We start from the raw sequence: 13,461 nt of genomic DNA, 5'->3' as shown, positions 1-13,461 counted from the left end.
GGCAAATGCGACAACAATGAGTAGTATCACCCTTTTGGCTTTTTATGTCATGTTAATTACATATGATCATTACATTCTCCAGCAGGAGACCTTGCACCAGGCATGCCACCCAATCTGGCGAGCCTTGCGACTGCCAGAATCTATTTGTCTTTCTCCTTAGCCAGACCCACTTTTTCAACTGGTATTAATTTGCATAGTAGTTTTGTTTAGCTTGTACTTTTAGCTTCCTCCAATCTTTGCTCCGATTAGGTTAATTTCTAACAAATATATAGATGTGCTTATATTATGTGTATTTTCTTTGGCCAAAATTTAGAGGAAGAAATCATCTTTCTGATAAACTGTTTCTTACGCAGTCACAGTGCTTAAAAATATTGTTCTTGATATATAGTATGTAGGCTCATGATTCATTTGGTTGAACATATATCCCTCAGTTTCATCTGCAGAACAATCACAATCTACTTGCTCACTGAACCATCTGTTGCTTCATGTGTGCAACCATTTATTTTAAGTGATGCTTCATGCCTCATATGATAAATTGCAGAGACAACCAACATGTAGCCGGTAGGTTTGTGTTTCCTGGTCTTACCTTGATATTCTGAATATATATTGGTTGTCCCTATTTGGCTAATGGCTAATGATGTGCATGGTAATTCCATTCATATGTTTTATGAGTTGCCTTCCGCTTCTTGCTGGCATTTTCTATTCACTACTAAAAAAATTGGAGTACTATGTAGCCATTTCATTCCAATGTTTTTGCCACTTGTCCACTTGTGTTGTTCAGACTATTATGGCTGCAACTGTAATTTTCATTGTTAGTCAAATTACTTATATTATTGAAATATTGTGGTTCCCTATAGATATCAACTCTCATTGTGTGATTGAATTGGATTCTTGGCATGAACTACCATATTGTGGTTCTGTACTAAATAAAATCTACTCTAATCTAAGCTCTAAGACTATATGAACTACCACATTTTCTCATTTGTTGGCTACAGTAAAAAAATAGGGGGGGGGGAGTATGATCTAACAGTGCCACCTTTTATTTGTAGTACTACTGTTGGGCCAATTGATGCTAGGTGTACATTAAGGTGTTTAAAAAAAGATCCATGATGTGGGACATAGTGCAATGGTGAGATCCACTTATTTATGATGGCGAGTAATTAGCCTGGCATGTGGAGCTATACTAATAAGCTATGAGAAGGTTGGTGCATGAATTATATTCTCACTATAAATAAAACACACTGAATTATTTTGCTAACATGATATGTTTGTCGGTAGGACCTCACATCACAACACCCGAGCGAGTCTGGCAAGGCTTGCTCGCCATGGCCTATAACGTCAGCGAGACGGGGCGAGCACGTGATCACCATTAGCAGGTCCTTCGTCACAACACCCTAGCGAGCGAGATGTTCAGACAAAGATATAGGATTGATACGTCTCCAACGTATCTACTTTTTCTCACGTTTTCCCTCTTGTTTTGGACTCTAATTTGCATGATTTGAATGAAACTAACCCCGGACTGACACTGTTTTCAACAGAACTACCATGGTATTGTTTTTGTGCAGAAATAAAAGTTCTCGGAATAGAACAAAACTTTTGAGGATTTTTTATATCAATAAAGAGAATTTCTGGAGCCAAGGTCCACCGGAGAGGGGCCCCTGGGGGCACAACCCACCAGGGCGCGCCTCCCTCTCCTGGCGCGCCCAGGTGGGTTGTACCCACCTGGTGGCCCCACTAACGACCCCCCTATACTATAAAATCACATATTTCCAGAAAAAAATCAGGAAGAAAGAATTATCGCGATCCACGAGACGGAGCCGCCACCAAGCCCTGTTCTTCTTCGGGAGGGCAGATCTGGAGTCCGTTTGGGGCTCCGGAGAGGGGGATCTTCGATCTTTGACATCATCAACCTATCTCCATCGCCAATTCCATGATGCTCCCCATCGGGAGTGAGTAATTCCTTCGTAGGCTCGCTGGTCGGTGAGGAGTTGGATGAGATCCATCATGTAATCGAGTTAGTTTTGTTAGGGCTTGATCCCTAGTATCCACTATGTTCTTAGATTGATGTTGCTATGACTATGCCATGCTTAATGCTTGTCACTTTGGGCCCGGGTGCCATGATTTCAGATCCGAACCGTTTATAAATTCATCATTATATCCATGTTTTAGACCCGATCTTGCAAGTTATAGTCACCTACTACAGTTATGATTCGGCAACCCCGGAGTGACAACAACCGGGCCCACTCCCGGTGATGACCGTAGTTTGAGGAGTTCATGTATTCACTATGTGTTAATTCTTTGTTCCGGTTCTTTATTAAAAGGAGGCCTTAATATCCCTTAGTTTCCAATATGGACCCCACTGCCATGGGAGGGTAGGACAAAAGATGTCATGCAAGTTCTTTTAATAAATCACGTATGACTATTTACGGAATACATGCCTACATTATATCGATGAACTGGAGCTAGTGCCGTATCGCCCTAGGTTATAACTGTCTCATGATGAATATCATCCAACAAGTCACCGATCCAATGCCTACGAATTTTTCCTTATTGATATTGCTGCATTACTATTGCTATCATCACTATTACACTTGCTACAAGTTACTGCTACCACTTTTACTATTACTATTGTTACTATCACTACTATCAAAACTATCAAACTACTTTGCTACTGATCATATTGCTGCAGATAATTAATCTCCAGGTGTGGTTGAATTGACAACTCAACTGCTAATATCTTCAAATATTCTTTGGCTCCCCTTGTGTCGAATCTATAAATTTGGGTTGAATACTCTACCCTCGAAAACTGTTGCGATTCCCTATACTTGTGGGTTATCAAGACCTTTTTCTAGTGCCGTTGCCGGGGAGCATAGCTATATTTGTTGAGTCACTTGGGATTATTATCATATTATCACTATGAATAATCTGAAGGATCCAAAGACTAAGATATTTCCCTCAAGGAGGAGGGGAGGTAAGGAACCGCCATCCAATTCTGCTTTAGATTCACCTTCTGCTATGAGTAAACTTGCAACACCACCACATGCTATTAATCCTGATATGTCGCAAGTTATTGATGATGCTACTTCTACTATGAATGATGCTTATGATGATGCTAGTACCTTGCTTGATAATGATGATGTGCCACTTGGTGAATTTCTTGATAGACCAATTGCTAGAGTTATACAACATGATGTTGTTGAATCTGATGATGAGCTTGAAACTGAAACTCCTGAAACACCTGCTAGAACTAGCCTTCCTAGATATGAATTGCCTAAGGTACCGGAAGGTTATATTATGAGTGAAGAAGCAACTAGAGATATTCTTGCTTGCAATGATAGAGATGATCTAGAGAAATTACTATGCAATTATAAATAAAAATATCTAAATGCTAGAATGAAATGTGATCCTAAGTTTGCTACTTCACCTATCCTTATTGATGATAAGGATTATGAATTCTCTGTCGACCCAGAGTTAATAACTTTGGTTGAATCTGATCCTTTCTATGGTTATATAACTGAAACTGCTGTAGCACATCCTACTAAGTTGAATGACATAGCCACCCTTTTTACACATGATGAGAAAACTCGCTATTACTTTATTCTCAAATTATTTCCTTTCTCATTAAAGGGTGATGCTAAAGCTTGGTACAATACTCTTGCTCCTGGTTGTGTGTGTAGTCCCCATGATATGGTTTATTACTTCTCTGAAAAATATTTTCCTGCTCATACGAAGCAAGCTGCCTTACAGGAAATATTTAACTTTGTGCAAACTAAAGAAGAGAGTCTCCCACAAGCTTGGGGAGGCTTTGCCTGATCATCCTCTTAAGAAAAATAAAATACTTGATATCTTCTATAATGGACTAACCGATGCTTCTAGGGACTTCCTAGATAGTTGTGCTGATTGTGTTTTCAGGGAACGAACTATTGCTCAAGCTGAAGAATTATTGAATAACATATTGAAAAATTATGATGATTGGACTCTACCTGAACCACCGCCTAAACCCACTCCAAAGAAGAGGGGTATATTATATCTCAGTCCTGAAGATACGCAAGAGGCAAAGAAATCTATGAAGAAAAAAGGTATTAAAGCCGAGGATGTTAAAAATTTACCTCCTATCGAAGAAATACATGGGCTTAATACACCACCAATGCCTAAGGTGGTAGAGGTAAATTCTCTTATGAAGTTTAATGATAATGCCAATCCTCACAATATGCATCCTAGTCGATGCCTTTATGAGTTTGAAAACTACATTAGAAAACAAGACCACTTAAATGCAAATGTTATGAAACAATTGAAATATAATTCTGATATGATTGCTCGCTTGAGTGACTTGTTATTTAGAATATCAAATGATGTTAGAGGTGTTGGAAAATATGATTCTGTGGTTCAAACTCAATTAAAACAAGTTGCTAAATCTCAAAAAGAATTACTTGATGAAATGAATTATAATATGCATGACTTTGCTGTTAGAGTTGCAACTAGAGGAGGTAAAATGACTCAGGAACCACTTTATCCCGAGGGACACCCTAAAAGAATTGAACAAGATTCACAAAGAACCAACACTAGTGCACCTAGTCCTTCTAGAAAGAGGAAGAAAAAGAAAAATGATAGGGCTTTGCACACTTCTAGTGAACCTGAAATAGAGAAACCTCATGATAATACAAATGAAACTTCTATCTCGGATGCTGAAACTCAGTCTGGTAATGAACACTCACCTAATCATAATGAAAAAGATAATGATGAGGTTCATGAAGACTCTCAACTAACCAATGATAAAGAACCAGATAATGATGTTGAGATAGAACTACCTGTTGATCTTGATAACCCACAAGCTAAAAATAAAAGATATGACAAAAGAGACGTTGTGGCTAGGAAACACGGTAAAGAAAGAGAACCGTGGGTTCAAAAACCTATGCCTTTTCCACCTAAGTCAACTAAAAAGAATGATGAAGAAGAATTTGAACGCTTTGCTGAAATGCCGAGGCCAGTCTTTTTGCGTACTCGCTTGTCTGATATCTTGAAAATGCCTCCTTATACTTTTAAAGATGGAGTGCCTAAAAAACTTGGAGATCCGGGAATACCAACTATACCTTGCTCTACCAAAAGAATTATGTGAAAACTGCTTTGTGTGATTTAGGAGCTGGTGTTAGTGTTATGCCTTTCTCTTTATATAAAAGACTTGACTTGAATAAACTCACACCTACTGAAATATCTTTGCAAATGGTTGATAAATAAACTGCCATACCTATCGGTATCTGTGAGGATGTGCCCGTTGTTGTTGCTAATGTTATTATTTTGATTGACTTTGTTATACTTGAGATGCCCGAGGACGACAACATGTCGATTATCCTTGGTAGACCTTTCTTGAATACTGCAGGGGCTGTTATTGATTGCAATAAAAGCAACGTCACTTTTCATATCAATGGTAATAAGCATACGATGCACTTTTCGGAGAAACAATTCCAAGTGAATGGTATTAATGTTATTGAAAAATCTCCAACAATTACTATTAGAAGTTTTCAAATACCTCTGCCTACTGTCAAAAAGAAATATGAAATGCTTATTTTTGGGGAAATGCATATCCCCATTGAGGTAACTTAGTGATTTATGAAAGTTCTTCGGTTTCATGCTAATCGAAAGTGGTTGTTAATAAGACTTGATCAACCTTATTAATGAATCATTTTTGAACGGTATGAAGTTGATGAATCTAGTAAGCACTACTTTATGTCCCTACTTTTAGTTTTATGTTTTTATTAGTTAAATAAAATAAAATACCATGTTCTGTCTGTTTTCTGAATTTCCCGTGCAATAAAAAAATGACCCAAAAATAAAAGTTCTCAGAATGCCGTGAAAATTTTATATGATTTTTTCCTGAATATTTAAGAATTTTTGGTTCAAAAATAACCATAGGGAGGTGCACCAGGTGGGCACAACCCACCTGGGCGCGCCAGCACCCCCTGGCGCGCCCTAGGGAGTTGTGGTCCCCACGTGGGCCCCCTCACTTATCTCTTTAGCCCACATTGTCACCTACCTCTAGAAAAAAAATCACTCTTGCTCTTTCTCCCATGTTCTTACTCATCTTGCTGCCATTTTCGATCTCTTTGCTCGAAGCTCCGTTTCCGGAACTATTCCGGGGGATTGTTGCTTGGTATGTGACTCCACCATTTGTCCAATTCGTTTTTGTTTTAGTGGTTTATACTTTGAATAATTAGCTACTCTTGGTGCTGCTGTAGATGTGCTTGCCTGTTGAATTCTTAGTTTTCTAAGTTGTTTGAATGCTTGTTATGGCCTCTATGTATCCCTATGAGTAGTTGCTATCAATCTTAAAGTTTCTTTGACAAATTTTTGTCACTCCAAAATTTTTATTTTTAGAAAATTGTACGCGGACATGATGAACCTATTTGGTAGGAGTTCTTCGAGGAGACGATTCTCGAGGGCATCCTCTAGTGATAGTTTTGCCCGCCGGTCTTACATTGAACCAAGTGAAAGTTCCACGCGAGATGCAGCCACCAAAATATGCTTATGTCCTTGCGATGAGTATATGATGCAGGTGGGCATCAAAGAGGAATTTTAGCAATATGTTAACAATGCCGCTCTCGGTCCCTACCTCTTAGATAAGTGTGAACAGTGCCATCTTCTCATTGAATCATTTATCAAAGGATTTAAATATTTTCCACGCGAGTCTAGGGTGTCGTTTATGCTTTATGATGAACTTTTCACTATTCCACTAGAAAATTTTGCTTACCATTGCAAACTTCCATTTTGGGGTTCGCTTGATGAGCCAGCAAAGGCTGAGTATGAGACTGATACGTCTCCAACGTAGCTATAATTTTTGATTGTTCCATGCTATATTATATTCTGTTTTGGACATTATTGGGCTTTATTATACACTTTTATATTATTTTTGGGACTAACCTACTAACCGGAGGCCCAGCCCAGAATTGCTGTTTTTTTGCCTATTTTAGGGTTTCGAAGAAAAGGAATATCAAACGGAGTCCAAACAGAATGAAACCTTCGGGAACGTGATTTTTGGAACGAACAAGATCCAGGAGACTTGGACCCTACGTCAAGCAACCAAGAGGGAAGCCACGAGGTAGGGGGGCGCGCCTACCCCCCAGGCGCGCCCTCCACCCTCGTGGGCCCCTGTTGCTCCACTAACATACTCCTTCCTCCTATATATACCTACGTACCCCCAAACGATCAAATACGGAGCCAAAACCCTAATTCCACCGCCGTAACTTTCTGTATCCACGAGATCCCATCTTGGGGCCTGTTCCGGAGCTCCGCCGGAGGGGGCATCGATCACGGAGGGCTTCTACATCAACACCATAGCCTCTCCGATGAAGTGTGAGTAGTTTACTTCAGACCTACGGGTCCATAGTTATTAGCTAGATGGCTTCTTCTTTCTTTTTGGATCCCGATACAATGTTCTCCCCCTCTCTCGTGGAGATCTATTCGATGTAATCTTATTTTGCGGTGTGTTTGTCGAGACCGATGAATTGTGGGATTATGATCAAGTTTATCTATGAACAATATTTGAATCTTCTCTGAATTCTTTTATGTATGATTGGTTATCTTTGCAAGTCTCTTCGAATTATCAGTTTGGTTTGGCCTACTAGATTGATCTTTCTTGCAATGGGAGAAGTGCTTAGCTTTGGGTTCAATCTTGCGGTGTCCTTTCCCAGTGACAGTAGGGGCAGCAAGGCACGTATTGTATTGTTGCCATCGAGGATAACAAGATGTTTTTTTATCATATTGCATGAATTTATCCCTCTACATCATGTCATCTTGCTTAAAGCATTACTCTGTTCTTATGAACTTAATACTCTAGATGCATGCTGGATAGCGGCCGATGTGTGGAGTAATAGTAGTAGATGCAGGCAGGAGTCGGTCTACTTGTCTCGGACGTGATGCCTATATACATGATCATACCTAGATATTCTCATAACTATGCTCAATTCTGTCAATTGCTCAACAGTAATTTGTTCACCCACCGTAAAATACTTATGCTCTTGAGAGAAGCCACTAGTGAAACCTATGGCCCCCGAGTCTATCTTCATCATATTAATCTTCCAACACTTAGTTATTTCCTTTGCTTTTTTACATTGCCTTTTATTTTACTTTGCATCTTTATCATAAAAATACCAAAAATATTATCTTATCATGTCTATCAGATCTCACTCTCGTAAGTGACCGTGTAGGGATTGACAACCCCTTATCACGTTGGTTGCGAGGATTTATTTGTTTTGTGTAGGTGCGAGGGACTCGCGCGTAGCCTCCTACTGGATTGATACCTTGGTTCTCAAAAACTGAGGGAAATACTTACGCTACTTTGCTGCATCACCCTTTCCTCTTCAAGAGAAAACCAACGCAGTGCTCAAGAGGTAGCAGAGACCTTCTTGAGTAGCCTTTGTTACTGTGAAAATAGAGGAGTGAGACAAGGAAGAATAAAAAGTGTTCACTTTCTCGCAATTCAGTGCCTTGCATTATTTAACAGGAAATGCATAGTTGGCAAGCAAGACTGTAGCATACTTTGTTCGCCAGACTTGAGCCTCATTCACACCACTCTCACTAGTGAAAGGAATTATAACCTTGGAGTGATTGTTGCACATAGACTTTAGTATAACGCCAAAAGTGGTTGGTTCTATGGTGGATATGCCACACGTTTAGCACGAGGACTGGATGTTTCACCTTTTCCCTTTGACCCTATCCTACCCACTCGATATTTAGATTTTGATGCCTTAAAGGAGCATAAGATTCTCAAGGGAAGGGCTGATAACTTCACTTATAATTTGTTGTTTAACCAATCACATGTTGTGGACACATATTTGCCTGCGCCTTCTCTCTTTGATTATCACAACAAGGAAAGATATTTTGTTCTTGAGAGCGAGGCCCGAGCTCACAACGCAGTAGTGTTGGCGGCACGGCGTGCTGAGGCCTCCGCACCGAGAGCCTCCGTGAGCTACCACGCCGACTACTACCCTCCAGATTACTGATTCACTACCAAGTTAGGCCAAAAGCCTAAGCTTGGGGGAGTACGTGTTTCTCACCGACATTATATTCATGTTCACTCATCATTCTATTTGTCGGTGTTCACACTTTTTCATTGTATCATCCATGCTTAGATTTATTTTCTTGCTTTCTTCTTGTGTGTTTAAAAAACTTTAGAAAAACCAAAACAATTAGTGTTAATTTACTTTCTATGCATGCTTAGTAGTAGTACTAAAAAGAAAACCCAAAAAGAAAGAAAACCAAAAACTTCAAAAATATTTCAATGTGTTTCTCTGAATTTCTTTTCTTTTATTCGAGTCTTACCGAGGAGAAGACCACGATGGAAATGTTGAGTGGCTCTCATATGAATAATTGTTGAACTAATAAGAGCCCATTTTACCTTGTCTTTTCCTGTTGAATAAAATGTTTTGTAGATTCCATCTTAGTCCATGGCACTCTTGCACTATTATTATTTTCATATCATTCGGTCGTGCAAGTGAAAGACAATAATGACGATATTCGATGAGCTGCCCGTGGCAAAGAGAAACCGGTATGAACTCGACTTGTCCTGTTTGTGTAAATATGTTTAACCTAGCGCCCATGATTCAGCCCGTTATGATTAAACATGTTTGCAATGATAATTAGAGATTATAGTTTCTCATGCCATGCATAAGTAGCTCGGAGTGGATAATGATTTATCTTGGATATCAACATAGCGTTAAAATGATTGTGATGTAGTATGATGATATGGTATCCTCCTCTGAATGTTTGAGTGGCTTGACTTGGTACATGTTCATGCATGTAGTTGAATCAAAACCAACATATCCTCTATAATGTTTACGTTCATGGTGTTCATATCCTACTCATGCTAGTGTCCAATGTTACTTATGCATAATGCCTTGTTATGATCGTTGTTGCTCTCTAGCTGGCCGCTTCCCAATCTTAAAATTGCTAGCCTTCACCTGTACTAAGTGGGGATTCGGCTTGTACATCAAAAACCTTGAAGCCAAAGTTATTCCAGATGAGCCCACCATACCTACCTATATACGGTATTACCCTGCCGTCCTAAGTAACTTTGCATGTGCCACCTCTAAAAACTTCTAAAAAAATTATCCGTTTTGTGTGCCTGGATCGTCCATGGAACGACAGGAGATGGTCGATATCTTCCGTGCTAAGCATGTTATCGTCAGGTCGAGTGTTTATTCACTCGCCATCGCACGAGGAAATGGGCGGTAATAGGGATGGGCGGTAATAGGGATGCCCGGTCCCAAACTGCAAAATACAAAAAGAGTTCTTCTCTTACATAATCAAACAAAAACTCCCAATGGAGTCAAAACCTTTACTTTCCACTTGGGGACCGCCACTAGCGTGCTTAGCATGGAAGATGTTGATAAATGATGGTCGTGAAGTGAATAAGAAGGGTGCATGTCTCAAAATATCATTTATCATCTTTGTTTTAAAAACTGAGCTCTAGCACCTCTGCAAATCACTACTTCCCTCTACGAAGGGACTTTCTATTTACTTTTATGTTGTGTCATCACCTTCTATAAACAAGCGCCAGAAACTGAGTAGAGCACAACGGTCATTATTTATGCATTGTGTATAGCTAATGTTGGGTGCATCATGACTGGATCTTTTCTACCATGAATTACAATGTTTAGTCGCTGCTTGAACTTCGGAGGTGCTGTGCATTTATGTTTTGCGGTCTCAGAAAGGGCTAGCGAGATACCATTATTGTCATATTATATCATGATTGTTTTGACAACGTGTTGCTGTTTGAGATATCTTATTATTGCTCACTAGCTGATTACGTCATTGATACGAATCATTATAATCTTTAAGAGTTATTGTCGACATGGTTAGTTATAATGCTGGCTGAAAACCTGGGTGTTGTTTAAGCTTATTTATGCAAACAAGAGCAAAAGAGTTCATAAAAGTTTTTCTTTCTCACTTTCAGTTTATCAACTGAATTTCTTGAGGACAAGCAAAGCTTTAAGATTGGGGGAGTTGATACGTCTCCAATGTATCTACTTTTTCTCACGCTTTTCCTCTTGTTTTGGACTCTAATTTGCATGATTTGAATGAAACTAACCCCGGACTGACGCTGTTTTCAGCAGACTACCATGGTGTTGTTTTTGTGTAGAAATAAAAGTTCTTGGAATGGAACCAAACTTTTTGAGGATTTTTTATATCAATAAAGAGAATTTCTGGAGCCAAGATCAACCGGAGAGGGGCCCCTAGGGGCACAACCCACCAGGGCGCACCCCCTCTCCTGGCGCGCCAAGGTGGGTTGTACCCACCTGGTGGCCCCGCTGACGACCCCCTGATACTATAAAATCACATATTTCCAGAAAAAATCAGGGAGAAAGAATTATCACGATCCACGAGATGAAGCCACCGCCAAGCCCTGTTCTTCCTCGGGAGGGCAGATCTGGAGTCCGTTTGAGGCTCCAGAGAGGGGGATCTTCGATCTTCGTCATCACCAACCTATCTCCATCCCCAATTCCATGATTCTCCCCACCGGGAGTGAGTAATTCCTTCGTAGGATCGCTGGTTGGTGAGGAGTTGGATGAGATTCATCATGTAATCGAGTTAGTTTTATTAGGGCTTGATCCCTAGTATCCACTATGTTCTTAGATTGATGTTGCTATGACTTTGCCATGTTAATGCTTGTCACTTTGGGCCCGGGTGCGATGATTTCAGATCTGCACCGTTTATGAATTCATCATTATATCCATGTTTTAGATCCGATCTTGCAAGTTATAGTCACCTACTATGGTTATGATCCGGCAACCCCGGAGTGACAACAACCGGGCCCACTCCCGGTGATGACCGTAGTTTGAGGAGTTCATGTATTCACTATGTGTTAATGCTTTGTTTCGGTTCTCTATTAAAAGGAGGCCTTAATATCCCTTAGTTTCCAATATGGACCCCGCTGCCACGGGAGGGTAGGACAAAAGATGCCATGCAAGTTCTTTTAATAAAGCACGTATGACTATTTACGGAATACATGCCTACATTATATCGATGAACTGGAGCTAGTTCTATATTGCCCTAGGTTATAACTGTCTCATGATGAATATCATCCAACAAGTCACCGATCCAATGCTTACGAATTTGTCCTTATTGATATTGCTGCATTACTATTGCTATCATCACTGTTACACTTGCTACAAGTTACTGCTACCATTGTTACTGTTACTACTATCAAAACTATCAAACTACTTTGCTACTGATCATATTACTGCAGATAATTAATCTCGAGGTGTGGTTGAATTAACAACTCAGCTGCTAATACCTTCAAATATTCTTTGGCTCCCCTTGTGTCGAATCTATAAATTTGGGTTGAATACTCTACCCTCGAAAACTGTTGTGATCCCCTATACTTGTGGGTTATCAAGGATACACTACTATCAAGATATGTCATAGGCAAATAATATATAGCGTTCTCTTCACAAGCACAAGACTTGATTTTGGTAAATTGTGTTACCATTTCTGTGACATCAACATTTGGAAGGACACACCATCTGATTCCTCTACAATAACTGAATCATTACTATTACAAGCAACCTCCTACATCTTCCTTTCAAAAATTTGGATGATGGTTTAGTTGTTTATATACATGTGCCATATCTTATGTCTGAAATATGTGTTGTACTATCGGGTTGGCTGGCACCTGACAGTCTGCACTTCCTATCTACTTGTGACGCCCCATCATTTGTACGTTAGGCTCTGTATGGATGATGACCCACAAGTATAGAGGATCAATCTTAGTCCTTTCTATAAGTAAGAGTGTTGAACCCAACGAGGAGCAGAAGGAAATGACAAGGGGTTTTCAGCAAGGTAATTTCTTCAAGCACTGAAATTGTCGGTAACAAATAGTTTGATAGCAAGATAATTTGTAACGAGCAAGTAACAGTAACGGTAAATAAAGTGAAGCAAGGTAGCCCAATACTTTTGTGGCAAAGGACAGGCCAAAACGGTTTCTTATAATAGGCAAATCGTTCTTGAGGGTACATGGGAATTTCATCTAGTCACTTTCATCATGTTGGTTTGATTCGTGTTTGCTACTTTGATAATTTGATATGTGTGTGGACCTGTGCTTAGGTGATGTTCTTACTTGAACAAACCTCCTACTTATGATTAACCCTCTCGCAAGCATCCGCAACTACGAGAAAAGTATTAAGATAAAATCTAACCATAGCATTAAACTTTTGGATCCAAACCAGCCCCTTACGAAATAGCGCATAAACTAGGGTTTAAGCCTCTGTCACTCTAGCAACCCATCATCTAATAACCACTCCACAATGCATTCCCTTAGGCCCAAATATGGTGAAGAGTCATGTAGTCGACGTTCACATGACACCACTAAGGGAACCACAACATACATATCATCAAAATATCGAACACATATCAAGTTCACATGATTACTTGCAACAAGATTTCTCCCGTGACCTCAAGAACAAAAGT

This window comes from Triticum urartu, chromosome 3A (genome assembly GCF_056163025.1).
Source record: "Triticum urartu cultivar PI428250 chromosome 3A, HENAU_Tu73, whole genome shotgun sequence".
In the NCBI taxonomy this organism is placed as follows: domain Eukaryota; kingdom Viridiplantae; phylum Streptophyta; class Magnoliopsida; order Poales; family Poaceae; genus Triticum; species Triticum urartu.
The sequence above is the reverse complement of the archived record's forward strand: the minus strand, read 5'-3'. Positions refer to the sequence as shown.